The sequence below is a fragment of the Psittacula echo genome, assembly GCF_963264785.1.
Source record: "Psittacula echo genome assembly, chromosome: 17".
Lineage (NCBI taxonomy): Eukaryota > Metazoa > Chordata > Aves > Psittaciformes > Psittacidae > Psittacula > Psittacula echo.
Genome location: NC_137753.1, coordinates 2407975 through 2428336, shown reverse-complemented (window position 1 = coordinate 2428336; position 20362 = coordinate 2407975). Strand labels below are relative to the sequence as shown.

Below are 20362 nucleotides of genomic sequence, written 5' to 3'. Positions count from 1 at the left end.
TGCTTGTTACGCCAACAACTGCGCATCCCAACCCGCAGGGCCCCGGAGACACTGGCTCTGCCGCCCGGTATCTGCAGTCAAACGTGCGCGGCAGGCAGGGCCCAGCCATCACTGATTCTCCTGGGCACCTCCTACGCCGGGGAAGTCTCTCCTGTGGCAGAACCTGGTCCCGGTTTCCCTGCGGTGGTACCCAACACGCCGCAGCCATCAGCGATGCAGGGAAGGGCCGGTCCTGACCGGGACCTGCCCGGCGCGACGGTCGCGCTTCCCAAACGCTCCTGTCAGCCGAGAACGCGCCGCCGCCCCCCACCCGGGGCCCCGTTCGGCGCGCACGGAGCGCCCCTCACACGCCCGTCAGCACCGGCACCTACCGCAGGCCCTGCCCCGCCCGGCGGCCTCACCACAGCGGCACCCGGCCCGGCCCCGCACTGCGCCGCGCCGCCACGCCGGCCCAGCCCCAGTGACGTCGTCCCGCACGGCGGCAGCCCGACCCGGAGCAGCGGAAACGGCCGCCCCCCGCGCCGCCCCTCGTTCACCGGAGAGCGGCCGGGACCCGGGAGAGTCCGCACGGCCGAGGCGAGGCCACGAGCGACGTTAGGAGCCGCTCCTCCTGCGGGCGAGCAGCGCCTCTCGGCTGTAGCGATGCTCGCCCCAGGCAGGTGCAGGTCACCATTCCCGCCTTTCCAAAGACTTATCCCATATTGGCACTGGAATTGCAGGGGATGTAGACTGGGATAGGAAGGCTTTTAGGTGGAGCGGAGGTAGTTTTCGATAGGCCCGTAGGGTAGATGCTGTAGATGACACTGCACTTCTTTCTCTTCCACTTAACAGTTTTCCCCTTCCTTGGGTAAGGTGACTTGGCAGTTTTGGTTTATAGTGCCATATTTTGTGCTCATGTTTCAAATTTCCTCATGGTTGCAAACAAAGATGTCATTCTGTAGTGCAGTCTGCTCTGTATATTCTTTTAAAACTTCAGAATTGGGGCATTAAGCATTAAGGATGCTTAACTTTATCACCAGAGGTTATAACACTGCATGGATCCTTAGTTCTTTCATTTAGCTGTTGTAGAATTCTTTGTAGCAGCCTCAGTTCCACCAACCATCCATGTGTTAAGAGCATTCTGCAAACGCTGAGCAGATGAACATTTAAGAGCCCTATTCCTCATCACTGAGGATGACTTTTTGTTCCACTTGGGTACGGAGAACGTGTTACATTATTAATGCTGTCAGGCAGTCGTAGTCATCATACATACTGATTTATCCTGTGAGCATTTTTGAGACATTAAACTCACGTTTACTCAATATTCAAATAAATAAAATCGACTGCTTAGAAATCACAAGGATTAACTCTTACACGTTTTAGCATAGTTTGTCCACTTGGGAAGGTGGGACAAGCCATTCTATTCCTTTCTAGGTTAGCAACAAAGTAGAGAACGAAAGCAACTCCTGCTGTGCATTCATCTATCAGCAGCCTTTAGGCCTTAGACAAAACAGAAATCAAAAATCTCCTCTTCCCTGTGAGCTTCCACATAAATTGGAGTTGAAACGTAAAGATACCAATTTACTTTGTACTAATTTAACCCAACAGCATTCAAAAGACTGAGTTTTGGTGATGAATGCCTACTGCTATGAATCTGCACTGTTCCCTACTACCTTCTCTGGCTGCAGGACGTTTTTCATTCACTGAACTCTCTTAAGTCTTTCCACGCAGCAGCTTCTGACAGCGTATTCATCTCTCTGCTTGTTTACAGCTTCATGTTAGGCTCGCTGTTTCATTTGCCAGAAGACCTCATTTGCCTCACTCAGATCAGGACCATTCAGTTTCTTGGAAACCTCTTTTCTATCCCGTTATAGTCCTTTTCTCTGAGATAAACATTAGCTCCAGCTGAGTGAAATTCTGTGCAAGCTACCAACAGAGCGGATGTTGTTCTGTCTCTTGAACAGTTTCGTTTGGGTGATGTTGGGTATTCCTTTTTCTTTTTTCATCTTGAAATCAAGGTAAACATTTCTCAGTTAGGTTCAGTGGCTCTGCAGTGTCCTTCAGTCATTAAACCACTGTGATTCACCTGGAACCGGCACCTTTTTTTTCCAAGCATGACTTAATTCTTCAGGAGAGAATCAAAGTCTGCACCAAACAGACACGCTGTGAAAGTTGTTCTGTGCTCAGGGGCTGCTGCTTCAGACCCAAAGGCCATGTGAATCCTGCAGCAAAGACTAATATATGCTCAATGATGTTCTGTGGTACGGAATACCCCTTTGGCTAATTCAGGTCAGCTATCCTGGCTGTGCTTCCTCCCAGCTTCTTGTGCCCCTCCTCACTGGCAAAGCATGAGAGACTGAAAGTCCTTGATCAGGGTAAGCACTATTCAGCAACAACTAAAACATAGGTGTGTAATCAACATTCTCAGACTAAAGCCAAAATACAGCACTGCACTGGCTACTAGGAAGAAAATCAATTCCATCCTAGCCGTAACCAGGACAGGTATCAGCTGAAGAAGTACATTTGTATTTCTATAAATGCCAATCATGCCAATAAAGTCTATGTCCTGTGGTATTGTCAGTACAAATATAGAGTAAGAAGGAAAAAAGGAAGTGAGTTCAAACAAGGTGATATGCATTTCAATTACACGTTCTTAATGCTTATATGGTAAGAAGACCTTACCACGTAAATTACACCGCCCCAGCATCCCTTACATGCCAACTGAGTAGGTGCAGGGAAGCCAGTGGGAGGCTAATACAATGTAAGCACATAAAGAAGTCTCATATATGCCAGTTTGCACACCACCTCCATATCTGGCCCTCAGCGTATTGTCATAAGATTTTAATAGTCCAGATAAATCAGTTCCTGAACCTGGATTCACTAAACTCCTACGCTGGCTATATTAATGGATGCAATTAAACATCTAAAAGGGCACTTGAATTTTTACTTAAAAGAAGGAAAAACACAGGCAAACACCATCCTCCTCCAAAAAACACCAAAACCAGCACCAGAAACAAACCACAGTACTTTTATGCTGCAGAATGAACAGCAATGGTAACAGCACTGATCTATTTGTATTAAAATTGAGTTGTCAATTGATTGAGAAATTTAATATAGTGAACTACTACGAAAGAACAGGTTTTTTTTTAAAGAAACAAGTACGTGCATTCTGACAACTGCCTCTGCACTTCCTAACTCTGCACTTGTGTGGCTATAACAAAAAGTACGAAAGGAGTCTGTGTCTGCTCCCATCCTTTCCAGGAACAGAGCAAATCTACCGTATTGTTTTCAGGTAAAGGTGAGGCCACGCTTCGAAACAATCCATCAAGAATTATCTTCAGGATGCCCCTTGACAAGTGTGCAAGCAACTACAATGTTGTGTGTAAAGCTCTAGTAATAGGAAAAGCCAGAAATGCCCCCACTATCGACAAATGATACACGAAGCAGGACACAGTGTTGGATTGTAGTTCAAACTGCTTTGTAAAACGGGTGGTTTTTTGCTTTGGGATTTTTAAACAAGAAAAGTCTTCAAGAAAGAACCGATTTGGTTTCCTAAAACCCGGCATGCTATCACCATACTAAAGAAATGTCAGTAATCTATCAGCCCAGCCTACAGCTGCTCTATCAAATGAAAACCAAAGTGCTGTGGCCCCTTCTCAAGCCTCAGAGGATTATTATTCAGGAAAATGTCACTAATGCCACACTTCACTGAAACCATTCAAGTGTGGCATAGAGACAGCCCAGTAGCTTTTCTTCTACTGGTCTGCACTTGATTTGACTCATGCTTAGTTTCAGACGTGCTGTTTCCACTGTAGCACTGTGCATGCATTCAGTCATTTGTTACTGCTCGATGGGCATTTCTACTTGCTTCTGCGGGACAAACTTGTGCTGCCCTAAATATACTATGAAGGCGTTTACCTGTCTCCTGCCCTCAGCAGACAACCACCCCTTCAATGTCTCTCTCCAATGAAAACCCAGCACAGTTCAGAGAATTAGTCACTAGAGGGCACTAACAGAATCCAGAAGATTGAGAACGCGCTTGGAATCAGAATGCTACAGTCCTACAAGCAGTTTAGAGTCCAAATGGCAAGTTTTGCATTTACTTCCTAACCAGCTTCTGCAATCAACACTTTAAGATACAGAACCAGTGAAATAATTCTATTTCAGAAGATCTTTAAAATCTTCAGTTTTCCAGTAACTGAACGAAAGAAGGCTGAGGAAAATCCTCTGAGGCAACATGCGTGCTAACAAATGCCGAACAAAAATGTTAACTGCAGACATGTAAGATATTTACCATGCAAGATATTGGTGCAGGAACACACAAAGCAGTGTGTCAAACTCACTGAAGTACAGTATTTCATTTCATTGCGATGCCTCAAGTGGATTATGCATATCACAAGAGACAAGGACACGATTATGCCCCAAAGACCCTGCAGGGCTTTTTTACGGATCTGACAAGCCACAGAAAGACGACAAGCTGCATGTCAGGAAAGCAGGAGTGAGAATCCTGGATGCAGGAACTCGTGGTTACCCAGGGCAAGCACAGGCTATGTATATTCCAGAACTGAACTCAATTTTCATTTAAAGATAGAGCATAAACAGACACTACTGTCATCCCTGCTGTGTTACCTGAATAGCTCAATTCCTTGCTTCTCATAATAATTGCGAGCTGCAGCTTCCAACCAGTAGGTCTTATTATTAGTAAGATCAAAGTTATCTTGTCTACCAGGTGTCTTTTTTGATGTGATTCAGTATACTTCTGATCTTCTATTGGGGAAAGAAAGCAGAACTAGTGATTAGTGAGACCAGGAAACCTCAAATCATTGCTTTTGTGAAGGCCAAGTGTAGGGCACCACAAGGAAGTGCCAGGCAACCACTGTACCAAGCGCTGATGAAGATGAGGTTGGGTGAGGCACCCTGCACCCGCCTGCAGGCAAGCATGGTGATGGTAAGGGCTGTCACACAGCATCACCCTTGGTGGGAGAGGTGGTGAAGGGTCCCAAAGAGGTGCTGCACTGGCAGGGGCTCAGGCTGGCTCAGCAATGACCAGACAGAGATACTTGAAGCTCAGGAATGAAAAGCAGCATGGCACTGACTGGTGCATGGTGGGCACTGGAAGGAGACTGGAGGTGCACCTGCCTCTTGCCAAGCATTCATTAAAACTTTGGTTTATTAATTGGCTCCATACCTTGTCTAAATTGACTTTGGAAGCCTATGGGAAGTACTGCTCCACTTCCCTGTGTTTACCACAGGGGAAATGAGAAACCACAAGGTCCCTGGGGCTAATTACTTTCTTCAAAATCCAGCATTGCTCTATGTTTCTGACTCAGTGCAGTGTTCAATTTTCTGCTGAGATTGTATCTGTATCGCATTACAGATTGAGCTGCAATAGCACTCGATGTTAATTGCATGGCACAGACTGCTCCCTTCTCACCTTTGTATCAGTTACCAAGAAAAACCAGAAAGTCTGCTTCTGCTGTTTTTAATTTAGCCTCTTCCATCCATCCAGAGTGCCTGTCAGACAGGAGAGGCGGGGGCTGTCATCCCCTTTCTGCCTGAAAGTGTCTAGCAACAAAATAGAGACTATAGGCATGTCTACGTGCCACCCCAACCAATCAGTTACCTTATGGAGACAGACAGATGTTGGGGTGCAGTACAGCCACTTGGTACACAGATACAGACAAGTGCTTTAATATTCCTGGATGGCCCCAAAGACACTCTGACAGCCTTGCTTGCCTCTTGCATCCACTGAGGCAGAGGAAGGGCACAGATGAAGTAAAAGCAGACCCCAAGCCACTCTCGGAGCTTGGCAGTCTCTTTCAGGACCTAAAACACCAAAGCAACCCTCAAAGCACCAGAGTACAGCCATAAGCAGACTTCCAGAGAGTGCTAGAACAAGCAGGGGCTGTGTATTCTGACTTGTATAGTGCTCTGCTCTTTCAGGGCAGTGTATGAACAGCATTTGAAGAAAACTGATTTAACTGTTATACTGGAAAGCAATGCCTGCAGGACTAGCATGTAGGTCTTTGGAGATCTTTTAGTGGCACCTTTCAAACACAGCCTCTCACTAAACCAGCAGGAAGGCAGTCATACCAGATCAGATAGCAGTCCTGCTTCAAATAGGAGCTATTCCTGGGCACTTGGTTGCTGCTATTCACAAGCCTGATTTTTGCTTCTACATTTCTAAACAGACGATTTGCCTTGGTACTCAATTTGTTGAGTGTTTTCAGGTAAGTCAGAGTGCTGTAAGAATCTCCTTCCTTCTGATTTCTTATCATTTGGTTAAAGGACTTTTCCCTTTTTGGCAGATCATTCTCAAGACATTTTCTACTCTCCTCCTTCAGCAGTAAAGAAACTCCTCTGACCAGAGTCCAGCCTGTAACATGATGTTTGCAGCCTGGAGTTCCTCTGGAAATAGCCTGCATTTTCTTAGGGGAGAAGAGAGGAAAAGAGGAAAACAGGCAGGGAAGGGGGGAGAGGAACAGAACGTTCTGTCAAATAAACATTTGCTAATGCTCTTGAGCAAGAGAAATGGAACAGGTAGTAAGCAGTAACTCAGATTAACTATCTGCTAGGGCAAACACACAGTATGCAAAGATTCCTCTGGAATTATCCAGTACACTGGATGGCATCTCTGCATTGAGCCCAATATACTGATATATTAATTGATCTCTCCAAGAGCAGCCATGACCTTTGGATACAAAATTGGAGGTCAGGCCTCAAAGTAATCTAATTTATCTTTGCCTGGCAGAATAAAACCAGACTTAGTGTTAGTCTAACTTCTCTACTTTCTTTTTTCTCCCATGAGAAGTGATTTCTGCAAGTATACTGTCACTTTCTCAGTAACATTATCAGCTCTTCAGGTATAGGACCAGCAGAGCTTGCCAAGAATCCATAGGTTTGATTCCATATGAAAGCTTAGTGCAACTTCTAGGTCAGCTTTAGGTCTGAAGACGAAACATGTAGGAATCAGAAAATGAGTACTTGGTTTCTGTCTGCTGAGGCTGAGCCACACAGAGGTCTGACCACAGCCCTGAAATACCTAAAGCAGAAGGGAGTATTTTTCCTTCTAGGTCTGATACAGATGAAAATGACACTGGAGCCCTCTGGGGTCCACAACTGACAGATAGCGTTGAAAACCTCGGGGTGAAGAATAGCAGAAATTATTTACAAGCTGGAAAACATTTTGCAATAATCTAATTAAAGAATTATAGCTGTTGAATTCCTGAATAAGACCCAGAGCAAAGGTTTCTAAAGCAGCTGGTCCAACCAAGGGCTGCAAACTAAAGTCAAACAAATTCAAATTACAAGTAAAATACATGTTTTTCAGGGTCAGAAGAAATCAACAATTGCAATAAAGTACCAAAGGAAGCAGTAGGCATGCATCGTCCTGTGGAACACATGCATTAGTCAAATGGAGATCACTGAAGGAAGAGAGAATATGGGTGGAAGGTGGTTTTGCTATATGAGAGCTCAGACTAATGGTCTTTCACAACTGTAAGGGGGAGTTTTGCACTAACCCATCTCTTCCCAAAGACAGTAGAGAGAGCTAAATCACATCCACTCCACACTAAGTCAATTTACCATCTCTTGCAAAGTCAAAAAAACCCCTCCTTAAGTCAGAGAGACGGACATGATAACCTCAAATCAATTCATTCAAACAGACCATATTCTCTTGCCACCCAATCTAGTCCATGAACCTCAGACAGGCCCTGCCCTTTACTTTCCATGGATAATAGTAACAACAAAGCCTGGACATCCAGATCACCGATACGGGACCACATAGTCTTATTATAATATTGATCCTAGGAACTTCATGAATACTATACATTCTTTCCAACAAAACTGATGACCAGGGCTAACCTCTCCCTTAGATTTAAGGAATGCTGAGCCACAGTGAGTCTGGACATCTGCTCAGAATTACCTTCCCTTGAAAATGTCAATAGTGCAGAAAGATGTACACTCCTTTAAGACCTTCATACTGCCAAGAAAAAGTAAGGAAACAGCCTATTTTAACTGCAGTGTCAACGTTCATGACCTTTTGCAATGTCCCTTTAGTTTGAAATCACACCTTTCCACCAAGCCAAAAGAGGCACGCCCTCTCTCTCTGCACTCCTCTGTTCTAATACAGTTTGAGATTATGTGATCAGACCAACACACACAACTCCTGCATGGGAGCGAAGCAGATATAGCCAACAGCAGCATTTTATCCATTACACCCTGGTCTAACTTCACTGTGTAAATTTGTTCCCATGATCATGCTGCATCGTTTTCAGCCTCCATTCTAGGGTTTCAGGTTTCCCTGTATTGCAACAGCATTTCTAATGCCCTGTCCTCTACCTGTTCAGTAACAACAGCATTGCTGTGGACAGGTGTGTTTTTTATCATCACTGATCTTGCAGCCAAAACAACAATTTGTGTAGTAGTAGTTCGGTACAGGAAGAGGGAGCTAGAATTCTGATGTGCTTTTATTACATATATCATTCCCAGAATTGCCATCAGACCACTGGCATAGACAGAAGTCACATCTCCAGGATGCTCTCAGAAAATACATGCTGCACCAAATGGTCTTCAGCCAGATCATTGTCATGTTTGTTGTTCTTCACCAAAATAGAATCTGCTTCCCTTTGCAATTCTGTCTAAACCCACCAGCACTTGAGACACTCCCCAGCTTTGCACACTCCCTCATGGATACTGAGAGGTGAAACACACCTGACTTGAAACAAAGGGGTTTTCATGTGTTTTTTAGCTCAGCCAGAGCTACAAACTCCTGGCAGGAGACTTCCAAGAAATGAGGAATTGGGAAGGGAACTTCTATTACATGGACTGTCCACATTCGCAGTTTATTCTTATAAACCCCAGGCTTCCCCTTCTTCTGTGGTCAGTTGACAGGAGTCGTGACCCCCACGTCAACCAAAGCGTACGTCAGAAGAGCTGCTTACCTTTGTTTTGCACAGTGTGCATCTATGTAGCAACACACATTACATAACAGTAAGTCATAAACTAAAAGGAGTCCGATTGCTAAATCCCTCCAGTGTGGATGAGATTTTTACTTCCATCACCTGATAATTTAATTGCTCAATTAGCTCCACCTGAATGTCTTGGCTGTGGTAGAAGAATGTTCCCTTGCAGGTCACAGTAAATCAGAAGACAGGAGGCAAGCAAGCAATGCAAAGGTAAATGATGCCTCTATAGCAAATCAAATGCATCACCCAATTGTATTTTTTCTCCTGATCTGCTCCTTGCTCTGGTCTTTTAGGGACAGAACAGGAATCAGACACATAAAAGACCATAAAACTCTGGTCAAAAGTCAGTGTCATAGGATATAGGATCATAGGATCCACTACATGGTTTAGTCCCAAAACTTTCTTAGCTGATTCAAACTCAGCTCAGATATTTCCTTTTGTAATTGGGAAATTCTACAATATGCCTAATTTAGCTAACAGAATAATCTCCTAATTGATAAGGAAACATCTGCTGCATCACTGAACATTATACTATTGCTTTCCTTTTGCCAAGAAGCAAGTGGAAAAGATGACATTAAAGTGGGACTTGCTGATCATCCTGGGGCAGAGTGGGCCTTTGGATGTGACACTTCTGCATCAATAGACCATAGCACAGAGGGGTTCAGTTGCAATGAACATGGCCTGTAGGTAGGTACAACTTGATGGACTTTATAACTAATTGTTTAGACTTAATGAGAAAGTAATTACTTCTGCTGCAGAAGCAACTCTTTAGTGTACTTCCGGCACACTGGATCACAAGAAACTAGTTGTATCATAGCATTCAAAGAAATCAAAGAACATGTGGCTACCAGAGAAATCTGTATTTGTAACATAACAGACTGCCTACTGTGTAGGAACGGCCTGCCCTGGCCCTGAATAAATATGAGAGACACAGTTCAGTTCTAAATGGTTCTTGCCCTGCACTCTGCACCGGGGTGCCTGCCTCTGCCCACCCACAAATTCACCACCACTGATCCAATCCATGATCGACCACAAAACCTGACTCACTCATCCCTTCCTCTGCACGCGTACTGGCACTTGCCTTCTTTCCCTCACAGCTTGAAAGTGACTTCAAGCTTTTTCTGGATAGCGGCTTTCCCAAACTCCTATATTTGGATCACAGTGATCCCAGGCTACACTGAACGAAAAAGTATCAAACGGACAGATACCCAGAATCTGGACAAAATAACAGGCATTCATTGTTGAATTCCTGAATAAATTCCTTGATGATACACATCAAGGGCTGCTAAAACAGCTGATCCAACCAAGGGCTTCCAACTCACATTGCTGCCTTGGGGGCTTAAACAATATTAGTTTTTCACACTTCCTCTGGGTGTCTTTTAAGGCATTATTCCTTCCAAGGCATATCATTACTGTATGGCAACCCTGCTGTGAAATGCGACCATAATCTGCACACCACATATCTGTGTATTGTCTGGGTCTAATTTAGTTCCTTTCCCGTCTCTCCCTCATCTGTATTTTTGTAACACCAGTTTTACCAACAATCCTCACTGGAGACAGGAAATACATTTTCATTCATTAAGCCTACATGAGCAATGAGCAGAAAAACATGTCAGAATAAATGAGAATTCATCAGGGTACAGAACCTTAAAGCAAATCAAGACGTCAAGAGGTGAGTGGGGGGGGCATTATTGCAGCAAACTACACATACCTTAATCATGCCCTCTTTCATCTGGTGGGTCACATCGGAACTCAAAATGAAGCTACAGTCAAGTTCACAGCACTCTCCCTCTGCTGCCCATATCAAAGCCTGAGTGCCCCTGTACAAATAATTAAATTGTGTTATTTTATTTTTTTATTATTTATAAGTTAGACAGGGGGCAAAAAAATTTATTAAAAAGAATTTTTAATTGCTTAGGGAGAGTCTATATCACTGGAGGCTTTTAAGATCATCTGCTGGGATGCTTGAAAGCAGGCTAGGGTTATTAGATCCTACCTTGGGCCAAGGAGATGAAGTAGAGGAAATCTGTAACCTTGCAAGGTCTTTCCTAGCTTTGCCTGGAACTATTCAATGCAAATGGCCTGGAAAAGCAGCAAACTAAAAACTAGTAGAGGAGACACTTCTGATGTGTGTACAGCTATGGAAGCAGAAAAAGACAAGGGAGGCTTGAAAAGTCTACATCTAGCAAAGTGACAAAAAAGAGTTTCCAACTGAAGTCAAAGACTGAGTGCTAAAGGAAAAAACATCCTTTGCTACATGATCTCTATTTAAGATCTTCTCATGAATGTCATCTTTAAATCCCTACCTATATTAGAATTGTAAACAGTTCCTTCAAAACTCCATTTATGAACTTCCCCATGGTAGTGCTGCTCCTTGCGATCATCACGAGCACGCACATTTAAGTCATGCTCCTTTCCTAAATTTCTCCCTGAAGCCACCTATAAAACACAGGTGAAACAGAATCTGGTCAATGATTACTGACCCCCTTTTGCTTTTATTTAGGATACAGTGTCTCCTGAATTCTTGGTCATTAGAAATCATCAGCTTGTTGATTCTGCAAGTACTCACCGTGCTAGAAAATCCTGTTTCTGCCTCATGCCATGCAAAGTCTGACTGGATGTTACTTTGACCTGAAAAACAAGAAACAAAGTAGGTTTGTAGCCAAACCTTGGGCTGCCAGCTCTACTTGTGGCAGGAAAAGGTGCATCTCTGGCAATCAGAAATTCTATTTAAAATACAACTTTTCTTGGTTGAATCCTATAAATCAGGGTAGTTCAAAAGAGGGGGATTTCATTAGAAAACACTTGGCCCAAATGTGGTATTGACAATCTTGAAAATTCAAGATTAATGGAAGCTGGAAAGGAGCTAAAAATAGCAGCAACTATAAATGATACATAACCAGCTTGGGAAACAGATAACGGAAGTAAGAGGCAGTGAGGAAGGGTGAAAAAAACCCAAAACCAAAACCCACCTTCCAGCAAAGACAATCAGAAGTGTTTAAACACATTAGGATACAAGCAAATCTAAAACATCTGTAATAATCAGATTGTCTATTACTGCAGTCATAGGGTAACATCTGCCAACAGTAATACAGAAAAGGTAGACATTTCTCCTAGTTATTTCTGCTCTGGACTGCAAGACAATGCGTATCATATCACAGCTTAAAACCAACAACTCAGACTGATATTTAAATAGCACCCTAGAGCCCTACACGATGTCTGAAGATCTGATTGCTGACACCAAGTTTCTGCAAGTCATGGCAAAATAAGTAAGCTCCATAGGTCAGAGAGAAAGCTGATCTCTAGAAGGATAAACGGGATAATCCAGGACTAAGAGCTCACTACCAGTTCAACAGTGGGAGAAGGAACTCCTTTTTTGAGAAGGAGGGCATTCCAAAAGCAAGCAGCTGCCACGTAGGCACGACCTGGCAGACCACCCATCACACCCTCACCACACTGCTCAGCTGCTCAGGAAGCCTCAGGCACCAACGATTTCACTGAATACCTTACTAAGAACTGCACAGGGTTCCGCATTGGGCCAAAGATGCTTCACAGAGCACCTATGTCAAAGGTGGCAGTTTTGTTCATGGATGAGCATGGAGCTGTGAGGATGCTGGGCTATAAAAAGGTTCAGTACCAGTGCAGTAGGGTACTGGGCAAAACAATCTCTCAAGTATTTGGAGACAATAGCCAGAAAATAGCTAAAATACCTCTAAGTCTGCCCCATGGAAAACTGTTTAGTAAAAAATAGAAGTATTCCTAAGAGTCATAAAGAACTCTGGGGATCTTGCAAGGATAGATGAAGAGACAAAAGCCTGTACTGCATGGCTTTTGATTACAACTTCTCTGCTAGTAAACAAAAAGCTGTGACATCAGTAGTGACAGAACCCCACGGAGAAGCAATTTTAATTTCAAAACTTTTGGATTAAGGAAACACAATTGTAGCTTAATGTATTTGGGACACAATCAGAAAACCGCATTTGAGATGGTAAATTTGCCTTATTACTCCACCTAACTTAGAGAAAAAATCTGCAGAATATTTCAGAATAAAGATAGAACCATCTGGAAGAACCTGATAATTGGTACTTTACATATGAAAAGTGTTTCTATTCCATTCTTTGAGATTTTATCATGCAAATCATGCAGAAGTGGGTGAACATTCCAAAAGGCTTAACATAACTTTTACCGTGTTTGCTTAGGCAAATATTCTGATACCCATCACCAGTTCAAATTTAATCTTGTCCCTGGGTTAGAAAACAGGTCACAGTACTACCTTGTTTGCCATTTTGTTGCGAAACTTCAGTGCCTTTTCATTCCAAGGACACATGAAACAGTTTCTAGGCCATTGGACTTCATTGGTACCACTCCTCCCTCTCAAGTGCTACAGGATTCCTACAGATTTGTCTTTTTTGAGGACCAAAAGCAGTGAATAATGTGGTGCTTTAACTGTCTGCAGTACCTAGGAATGAATTCTCCAACCGAGTGTGAAAGAAGTGCTGTTTTAATTTCACCATTACATGCAAACCTGAACTGGAGCTTGCTAGGAAGCCCACCAGTTCTGGCGTTTGAGATCTAATTGCATTGTAGGTTTTCTTTTGTGTTGCCAGCTCATCAGATTTCAAGCACATTTCCATGTTTATAAAGCAGCTGAGCTGACCCAACACAAATGAATAGGTGAAAAGCCACAGGAAACCGAAGCACTACCAATTACCTGCAACTGAATGCCATTTCTCAGAGAGAAAATGCAAGATGCTGATGAAATGCAGATGTTCGCTTTTGGAACGGGCTGGCGAGCCGGAGCGTTCCCCAGGCCGCAGCCGTGCGCCCGCTGCGGGGAGTGGCGCAGGCCAAGGGCGCTGCCGCCCCGGCCCGCCCGGTTCCGCGGGCTCTGACTCACGCTGCGCCCCCGGCTCCGGGCAGCGCCCCAGGGCCTCCCCTGGCAGCTCCGGTACGTGCTGCTCCACAGCACCTCCCTCTGCGTTCGGAGCAGCCCCGTGCCCGGTGCCTCGGGAAACCTCAGGTTCAGCAATAACAAAGGAGAGTTTGTTAACAAAGAGCGAGGAAGAGGAAGCGTTAGCGAAAACAACTTCTGCTTTGGATCAGGAGGAGTGGAGTGTATCTGCTGACTAACAGCAGGAACGGGACAGGAAGGGAAGGCAGCTGGCATCTCTGTGAGGGAGGAGACATGTTCCTGAGTGATGCTGTGGGCAGTCCAGGAAAAGCTGTCATCTTCAACAGCAACGCGTTTCCTGTCGGGGATGAACACCCACTGCTTCCACAGCACCAAATGCTCTGTTCCCTCCTGGCTAAAATGCATGTTAAATATGATGAGCCCGCAACACTAAAGTAGGAGTTAAACTACAGCTAAAAGCGTTAAACACAAATGGCAAAACTGATGGCATTTTTGAAGCTCTTAAAAGGAAAACCCAGAATATGTAAGTCCATTTGTAACAAAGGAACCTTCAGTAAATGCCTGATTCTAGGGATCCCCACACATTGCCCACAGAGCAGGAAGCAGTTTGTGTAAGACACTAGGATTCTCACATGTTCACTGGCACCTCAGTCCTCTGCTAACAGAGGAGGAGAGCAGTAGAGCCTCCCAGGAAAAGGGACACACATGGACAGGATAGGACACAGCAGTTTGAACACTTTTTGACTGGATTTCCTAAAGAAGCTTTTGCATGGTGACGATTCACAGATCTCATCATGTCTTTTGGAGTCAAAGGCATGCAAATTCCCAGGAGCAGAGTCTCCCAATGCTATCAACAGCCACGAAAAAGTTCAGTTTTTTCCAGTTCTCTTCCATGCACAAGACCAATCAAAGCTACTTCATCTTATGACCAAAATTTCTTGTCAGCTGCTAGTCAAGTACTCCACAAGTCTCCAAACACCATACACACTTCACCTCATGCCTCAACTACATGCATCCTCGCCACAAAGCAGAGTGATTCATAGTTCGCCCATACAGATCACGGCCTAGACAGCTGCTGATCAGGATGTGGAGGTATCAGCCACATCCTGAAAATGGAAGGAGCCACAAGGTGGGACAGACAGAATGGCACTGACAGACCTGTGAGTCAGAACACAGGGAGAAATGAAAGATGCTGTCGACAGCATGAGGAGCCTGGAGGTAATAGCGAGCCTAATTGCTAGACACGTACAGAATGGTGAATCAAGATAAAACCCCTCCACAGCAGATGCTGTAACATTCTCTCAGCACACATTCCCGAGCATAGTTTCACTGAGGTGCATTTGTACCACTGTGAACAGCTTCAGGGAGTCTTTTGTGATTATTAGTTATGTTAGAAGAGACCGGACCTTTGTCTTTAACTTTTTGAGTCAACTCCCTGGGTCACCAGCCAGAAAACCCAACATGAAATGCAGTCTGATGTTTTGTTAATAATATACTCTGTGTTTGTTCATGCTCTTTAATCACATGGTTTTTTGCTCTGTGGAACATCCTGTCTCTCTGGCCTAAACCAGTTTGGAGGTAAAGATGCTTTGGACTGAATCCAGACTACACGTGGATTTTTCTCTCGCTCTGAAAACCCTATGTCAACTTAAACCAAATCACTAGAGTTTTTATTACTGTAATTTCCTGAAGAATAAAAGGAAGTGTTCAAGGCCAGGTTGGACAGGGCTTGGAGCAACCTGGTCTAGTGGGAGGTGTTCCCCTAAGGAAGGGGGTTGGAACTAAATGAACTTTCCTAAGGTCCCTTCTAACCCAAACCATTCTGTGATTCTATGAACCTGCTTGGAAGACATACAAACAGGCATACATGCCCCCCCTTCCCACCCCTCCCAAAGGAAACACTTTGCCTTTCCGAAGACAGGAGAAAACTGAAGGGGAAAGGCTAGCAATTGATAAATTTAAGACTACCTGCTCATAAGAAGCTATTCATCTATTGCTACTGTTACGTTTCTTATGTATCAGCAAATGTGGCAACTATTTTGTTGTATCTTCACGCTAAGGTCATAGCATTAATATTTCATTTTAAAGTGTTTTTTTCTGGTTTTGTGCATAAGGTATTGTGTTTTGGGGCATGTTAAACTCATCTCAAACCCTCATATTGTGTTTCTACTTCCAAGTATTAGGAAACCATCAAATATGGCTCTGAATCACTGTTGTTATGAGCAGAACATATTATAAATAAACTTACTGCTAACACTACAAATTCATGGAAAACTCTCACAAGAATTCCAGGTTCTACCACTGCTGTCTCCTGAACTATACACAACCTGGAGAGAATGCCTGATGCTCACTGGAGAAGAGAATATTCCAACAACAACAAATCCTCCTTTAAGCCCCATGTAGCTAATACATGCTTTCACAAGTTGGTTAACAGGTTTTTATTCAGTCACTTTGATTTCTACCACATTGCTTAAAAGTTTACAGAGCACCTCAATGCTTCTGCCTCTGCCCCATTTGTGTAATACCTAACAGATTACTGAAACTGGGTCAGCATACTTGGGGATGGGAGGTTGAGAGTGAAGATGGGGGACAACAACAAGGACAAACACAAAAACCCAACACAAGAACAAAGCCACCTTCAGATTTCCAGATCCCCAAAATAGGAATAAACTGTGTAATTCAAAAGCTATACTAACATGGGGTTGTGTTTTATACGAGCCAGTAAATAAATGTATTGGACAAACGGACAAATGCTTTTCAAATGCACATCTTATTTGTAACAAACTAATACTGGAACATAAAGGAACCAAGACTGACCGTCAGGAATTTACAATAAAACATTCTACAGGGACATTTTAATTTGTCTGAAGAGATCTCTTTGGAAAGTAAGCAGATAATAATTAGCAAAATTAGTGTAAAATAATTTATCCATTCCAAGACTAAGTGCTGTCATTTGGAATGTTTAGACATGTTCCCCACATATAAGCAAGCATTTGATTCCTGTCTTACAGGCAAGACTTAAGTTAGTCTTTGCTGTGGAACAGGTACAAAAGTGTCCTTACTATTAACTCTCATGCTGGACATTAGCTATAAAATGACATAGCTACTTATTGGTGGAGATCCACTACTAAACAGGATTTGTGGTTTTTAATCTTTCATCAGAAAGTAGATTAAATCTGTACCTTTGCAGAAGCATGAGCACATAATCCTAATAACAGACTATTTATCCTCCACAAAAATAACTGAATATTTGATTACTGATTTTCTGAGCAACAAATTGTGTTGCTTCTCATCAGGGACATTGTTTCTTGTACATATCTCAAGAGGCTAATGCTGATTAAGACACACAGATTATCCAGTAAGAATGCTGATGCTGAAACGCTGGGGCAATAATGAGAATCGATCTGCTAACTGCAATGCAGCATTTCTAAAGACATTTGTGTCACTTAATATGGAAATAATGTGGGAATTTTCTATGTCCCAAAATTTCTCATTTAGGATGGATATGAATGAAGTGGTATTATCTGGAGGCACTGAAATCACTGTGAATGAACGCCGTTCCAACTGACACGACTGGAAGTGACTCCAAGACAAACTCTTGTTACCTCTGTGCATGCGTGTATTAGCAAACTGAGCTCCTAAAGCACATTAACTGCAAGGCATTTCTAACACACATAGTTTGCTGTAGAGAAGCATGTACTAGGAACCGGCTATTAACACTGAGCATCTCTCCTGACCACCTAGTTTTGTTCTGCTGATGCACTTGTGTCAGTTTGATTTTGCTAAGTGAGTTTTACCTGGCTTGCCCTCACAGGCAAAGGATGCTCTTTTGACCAACAAGGAAATACTGAGTACACACTGCAGTTTGTTACACTGTCATTTTAGTGGAGAAAAGAGTTTACTGACCTACCAAAGCAAGCAGCTCTGTGAGCAAAAGAAGTAGCAGAACCCAGGTTTAAATGGATTTTGCAGCTCTTGCTTAATTTACAGTTCTCTGCTGTCCTCAACTCATGCTGATAAAATTCTCTTCTTCCTGTCACAAGGCTCCTGTGAAATAACACACCGGCTGCTCCATTTGCACAGTGAAAGCAGCTGACAAGAAGTGTGGAAAGACAAACTTGACAATGTTTAAATCAGAATACTTGCACAACAGCTCCCTGTTTTCCAAAATGTGTATGAACGTAATTCTGTCTAAGACTACATTTCTTCTCAGTTTGCTAGAAAGTCATAGATGGATTGTACTGATCCTCACCTCCTCAAATACCCATCTAAAAAGCATTAATTCTATTTCCCAAGTAATGTTCACAACACAGAAATGAAATACAACTAAAGCATTACACCTTAATGGCGAATATTTCAATTCAATTGAAGGCAAATATTAGGACATATAAAAATATCAAATAGGTGGTCTGAAAACTCAGGACTTTCTATTCAAAGGAATGCTATTTATTGAGGAAAAAAGAAATTGACCTCACACAATCCCAGTTCTCATTTCTAGTAAAAATCTTCTCCCTGTTAGCAACAGAAAATAGAAACTAATGTACTCCTCTTCCCCCCTTGGGATATTCTAATTTCATTTCACGAAAACTCAGGAAGCATTGACATCTCTTCCTGTGCTCTACCTTTGGAGAGTACTACTTAGCCTCTACATTTGGAGGGTAAAAGACTAGTGTAAAAGCCCACTCTCAAAACTCTATGTTACTCTTAAAGCCTAAGATAGTTTTGGATCTAGCAGTCTGTGTATTTCAGTTTTAAGTCTTTTACAGCCTGTATGAGAGATACCATCCATCCTAAGCCTATATGCCTGCAGCTGCTGTGAAAATTTCATGACAGTAAAGCCATCTGAAGAAATAACAGCACAATACTCTTGTCCATAAGGCATATTTTAGGCTTGCACAAAACCTTCTGTAACTGCTATTCTTTTTCTAGAGCTTCGGGACACAGAAGTTCCACAAAAAGCAAAGTAGAGGTCCTTGGGGCAGCACAGAGCAGCTGCTTCTGGTGAGAAGCAGGATATCCATACAGACAACTGCATTGCTGAAGACTGGGGAAAAGGCAGGAGTAAAAATAAATGTTAAACTTCACAGGCAGAAGAGCATACCTTCTCTCCTCTCCAGGGAAGCTGCAGGAGAGGACAGTCCCTGTCTGTCACTGCCTCTCCTCCTCTCCACAGTCCTACCATCCAAACCCTCTTCCCCTGTCCCAATACCCACCCTTTCTCTCCAGCAGCTCTGAACTCCTGTGAGGTTCTGGTGCAGTGCAAGACTTTTATCTGTCTCTTGACCTGCCCTAATGTTTTTAGATTCCAAAAGGTTTCTGCAACTTCACTTTAAAAGCTACACACACTCCAAACTTCACCAGAGCTGACTTTTGTGAGTAACAAAACTTGTCTGATGGGTGGATCTTGAAAAGGAAAATTCTAAGAATTTAAATCTGGAGAAGACCAATGGGATATTCAGCAGTGATCTGACACCACAGAGACCTAAAGCTTTACACAGTCAATTATGAAGGCAAAGAGTGAGTGTAAGATGGATGAAATCCTCAGGGAGAAGCCCAGACAGTGTTTAGACATATCAAATGACAGAATAAAAAGCACTAGTGACAAATCCTCTTCGCTTTTCAAACACCTTGCCTTTAATAATTTTTTAGAACTAGCAAATGAAATACTTTTCTTCAAGGAAAGGCCCATAGGGTTTTTTGGTTGGTTTTGTTTTCATGGGGGTGTGTGTATACATAGATATAAAATACGTATGTATTTTCACCTCTGATCCTGACAGTTGACATGTAGTTTTCCTGGAGATGCTGGAGACAATGCAGAAGATCAGCAGGAATGCTGTGGTGTACCCCAAAAAATACCTGGAGTCAGTCCCATGAAACTCCTTAAATAAAGAAGCAGAAAATTACTTTTAGAATACCAGCTTTAAAACTCTCCTCCCTTGAGATAGGTCTAAACAAACCAGGGCTGGTGCTTTGTTTCAAGCCTGAAAACTTTGGGTTGGCTGAACTCCAGGAGGACCAAGTGAATTTAAACAGACAGGAAGAATCATAAATTTTGCTTGTGGAAAAAAGAGCTGTGTTTCGCTTGCCAAGAGAACACCAATAAACCTTCCCAAGAGGGAATGAGCTGAACAATAGGTTTTTAAGCCATCCATCTTCACAGGCTTCCATGCATTCTGAGAAGTTAAATAAATTTTGGAGATGAAAGACTAAAGCATAGAGAGTGTGTCCCTGGAACAAACAGGGAAAGAACATGTGAGCAAACCCACTCAAACTGACTGCACACATGCGGAAGGGTCACCACACACTGATGGACAATCCCACACAGCATAGAGGTAACACTTAGCATGAGCACCAAAGAGCCTGTTTTCCTAAAGGCACAAAAGGGCACCACTTTTTTCACTATCTCCATGTGAGAGGGCTCCTCTCTTACATTCTAGCCCCTAAAGTCAATTCACCCTTTATTTCACTTGTGGTAAAAACAAGAGGGCACAGCAGCTCATCTGCA

The 20362-nt window shown here is 43.2% G+C and overlaps 1 protein-coding gene across 1 annotated transcript in view; it reads right to left on the bottom strand.

The window, feature by feature from the left end:
- The window catches only part of SLC45A1 (solute carrier family 45 member 1), a gene marked incomplete at its 3' end in the record, with an annotated part of 29685 nt that extends 9947 nt beyond the window's left edge, over window positions 1-19738 (bottom strand). Inside the window, exons 1-3 of the mRNA XM_080631390.1 lie at window positions 19620-19738; window positions 11515-11576; window positions 10657-10765 (exon numbers count right to left, since the gene is read on the bottom strand). The remainder of the gene's footprint in view (window positions 1-10656; window positions 10766-11514; window positions 11577-19619) is intronic.
- Window positions 19739-20362: the final 624 nt, after the last annotated feature.